Source organism: Rutidosis leptorrhynchoides, chromosome 8 (assembly GCF_046630445.1).
Source record: "Rutidosis leptorrhynchoides isolate AG116_Rl617_1_P2 chromosome 8, CSIRO_AGI_Rlap_v1, whole genome shotgun sequence".
NCBI classification, from domain to species: domain Eukaryota; kingdom Viridiplantae; phylum Streptophyta; class Magnoliopsida; order Asterales; family Asteraceae; genus Rutidosis; species Rutidosis leptorrhynchoides.
The window spans coordinates 163,769,045-163,773,181 of record NC_092340.1 but is presented as its reverse complement, the minus strand read 5'-3'; the positions used below and the strand labels follow the sequence as shown (position 1 = coordinate 163,773,181).

The 4,137-nt window shown below is 35.5% G+C and overlaps 1 pseudogene; it reads right to left on the bottom strand.

Moving 5' to 3' along the window:
- Nucleotides 1-286: 286 nt before the first annotated feature.
- On the bottom strand, nucleotides 287-2,967 carry LOC139862723 (protein SET DOMAIN GROUP 40-like; annotated as a pseudogene).
- Between the last annotated feature and the right edge of the window lie 1,170 nt (nucleotides 2,968-4,137).

Below are 4,137 nucleotides of genomic sequence, written 5' to 3'. Positions count from 1 at the left end.
AATGATATTTTACTTATCATAATATCATGTTAACTATATATATATATGACATTATATAGTTTTTACAAGTTTTAACGTTCGTGAATCACCGGTCAACTTGGGTGGTCAATTGTCTATATGAAACCTATATCAATTAATCAAGTCTTAACAATTTTGATTGCCTAACATGTTGGAAAAACTTAATCATGTAAATAACAATTTCATTATATATATATATATATATATATATATATATATATATATATATATATATATATATATATATATATATATATATATATATATATATATATAAACATGGAAAAGTTCGGGTCACTACAAACGACCCGTTTCTACTTTCTTCAAATGTCCAAAAATACCCATCAAGAAAGCAATTCAGCCTTCTAATAGGAATCCTAACTAGAGCAGATAACTACAATCGGCGCCATTTCAAAAACAACATCAATGAATCGTGATAAGTTAATTGATGCTTGAAAAAAAACAGATTTGTGGTTATCATACCTATCAAATGACAGAATTCTATGCATAGAAAAGTGTTTGATTACTCATTGTTTTTGGTTGCCACCACAAGTTTTGTAACCTTGCACAATCTGATCTTTAATCCCTCACTATGACATCATTCCGCCACGTCAGATTCTTTAGAAAAATCATCTATTAACCTTGTACAATGTGTAATACAATCATATAGCATCAATTTGTACTTAAGCCTCCACCAAATCGCCAATTTCCATTTATCCAGTGACCTAATTACCTTCCTAAACAAACCTAAATTACCACTAATTTCATCATTCAGTAAACCACTAACTTTCAGAAACTGCACAAGTCTCATCTGTTAAACCTGACAATGCATTCTTGACCTCCATAGCTGACTTGAATTCTTTACTTATCACAGATAAAAGTAACCTGTCTTCTTCAATTAATGTCGGTAAACCCTTCAAGACTAGACTGCAATTCTTTATTAACCACTCCATAACAATAATTTCATTTTCATTTGATATAATTAATCCTGAATAAGTAAGATGTTGTACAGATTTTTGTAAATGTGACGGAGTTGCCCATAATCGGATAGCAGCGAGCAGTGCAAAAGACGGTTTACCGTTTTGGTGAATGTATAGCGAGTCTTTTGGCCATGAGCACAAACAATAAATATCATTAGGTAACGGAATATACGCTGTGTCATTTGGGTTTTCATCTAGAATAAAACCATAGTGCTCAAGAAGCTCTAGATTTGTGTACGTCCCATAGCTCAAAAGAACCTGAAATCAGAAGACAAAAATCATATATTGTTTATTGTTAATTGTTAATCATATACGTTATGCTTCAACGTTTAGACATAATGCCAAGTAATACCTGATCTCCTTTGTGGTAGTTTCGTCTAGCATAAAAACAATATGCATTAGATTCTTCTTCAAATACACCGTCTGTTAACCTAAGTGAATTTGCATTCGGGTCAACAGCGGTCAAATCTTCGGAGAAAACTTGCTCATCTTCAGGTGCAGCATAATTGAAAAAATCACCCACAGGACAAAAACAACCGGCAGCATCCCACGGAATATGCATTGTTCGGGAAGATATCTTTACAAAGTAAACCTCGAGTAAGTATCATCGTATCTCAATCAACTTTGAACCAATAAAAGATAAATCTAGAAAAAAAATTACATCCGACCAATAAAAGTAAATCAATTTCATCAATATTTATAGGTCCTTCTTAGGCAATGTTGTAGAACTCGAGAATTACTCGGTTTTTGCATCTCGGGGAGTACTCAGAAAGTACTCGATCAAAGCTCGGGATTATTCGAAAAATCGGACAAAACTTGGGATTTCTTGAAAATTGGTCAAAACTCGTTCAAAATCAGTCAAAGTCAAACTTGGTCAGCATCCGAGTACTCACCGAGTGGGTGAGTACCCTTAAAAAGTACCAACCGAGTACTCCCCGAGTAGTGATTTCTGCAACCTTGCTCTTAGGTAAATATGAAGGGGTGAATACACTTACGGATGCAGAAGCCCAAAGCCACGCCTTGAAGCTCATATAATGGGGTTTAAATGCAAGTTGTTCCATAACTGCAATAGCACTTTTCCACTCCATTTTTGTCTTCTCCAATGCTTTTTCTGCATCCCAAATAGCATCATCCAGCTGCAATTTACTTATAACATTTCAATTCAACATATCAAATTTGCAGAAGTCAACCCGTGCAACGATCACAAATTCACAAGTATATATTTCTTACTTGTAAAGCTTGTATCTCAAACTGATCAAAACTAGCCAATATATCATAACTGGTAGGAAACTGTGTCAAATAAAGATACCACTTCGAACGCTTTCCCTTAGCCACTTCATTCAACAATGCAACAGTCAATATCTGCAACAAACAAACATTTCAAAATCATTCACAATCACTAAACAAAATTGCAGTAATTCATTTGCGAAAGATATAAAACCTGAGTAGAAGAAAGAGTGAAGTTGGAGATACACGTGGCAAGCCTATGATCATTAAAAAGTAGGGTTTGTGACGTCATTAAAGCTAATTTTGGAACTCTGAGTACCAATTCGCCTTTCTGAAGATCACGCACTGCACATAATCCTCTCCTGAATATATTATATTTTTTTTATTATACAATAAATCACATCTTAAACACACACAGAGACAGCTTTAGAAATTAACAATAAATCGTTACGAGGTTTATTATGATTGATTATTACCCGCCGGCGTTAGGGAAATAGGATATAGAGAGCGATTGTCCCAAGCATGACGGTGTCTGATGATTATTAGGATTCTTCTGTCGGTCGGCGTCTTCGAAATTGATAACTGGAGAATCTGTAATACCGATGGCAGTAGCCCAATCCATGAAGTTTTTCAGCTTTTCTGCTTCCTCCATCTCCGCCGGAACTACCACCGTAAACCGCCCGGGAAATTAATTTTAATCGACCGCATTGTGCCGGGCCTTTATCAGCCCAACTAAAGTCAACAAATAAGTCAACCACTAGATTTGTTACACACTCTGGAGTAGGTTAAATTGGTGGGCCAACTTAAAGTGGTTTCCTTGTTAGCAAAGTAGTGGGCTAATTAAACTCCAACAAACAATCACTTTTTAGAGGTGAAAAAAAAAAGTGAAAAATTGATCAATATTTTTTTTCGAACATCAGAAATTTTATTAAACTAGCAAGAAGCTAGGAAATAGTTACAAGGCTACAAAGAAATTTACTTAGAAATATAAAATTACAAGGAACTAAGCAGATTTTCAACCACTCAGTCTAAAATAAAGTGGATTTGTGATATCTCGAAGACAACAATTATAGCCCGTGACTACAATGCTATAAAAAACGTAAAATTTTCTTAAACTTATGCTCTTTAAAGATGATATCGTTACGTAGCCTCCAAATGTTCCAAAGAGTATAATAAACAACCACCAAAATGATTATGTTCTTGTTCCTATCAGCCGCGAAAGAATTGACCCAATTCCAAACATCATCCACCGAATTCCAAATAGGTATAGATATATCAAGCCATCGTCCGACCTTGCACCATATTTGATGTATCACACCGAACGAATAAATGACTATGCGAAATGATTATGTTTTTGTTCCTGTCAGCCGCGAAAGAATTGACCCAATTCCAAACATCATCCACCGAATTCCAAATAGGTATAGATTTATCAAGCCATCGTCCGACCTTGCACCATATTTGATGTATCACACCGAACGAATAAATGACTATGCGGTTTTTCAGATACTTCGCAAAGACCGCAACAAGAATTATCAAATATCAAACTTTGAATCTAAGTTCCGAAGTGTTGCAAGTCTATGAAGTTTGAGACGCCAAAAAAAGATGTTAATTTTAATCGGAACAATTTTGCACCAAGTAGTATGGAACAAGAATGTAGCACAATCTTTTGAGGCTATAATGTTTCTAGCGATGGATACTCGAAATGATCCATCAGATGAGTAATCCCACCACCAACGGTCCTCGTCCTCCTAAATATAAATAGTGCTCAGTAGTGAGTTGAGTTGCGTGAACTGCTCAAGTTCTGATCCACCTCTCATTGGCATGCGCCACACCCAACTCCAACATGCGGACGATAAGTGTGAAGCGACAGATCCACATTAACCGAGTCTAATGCAAATAAACGAGGGAAATG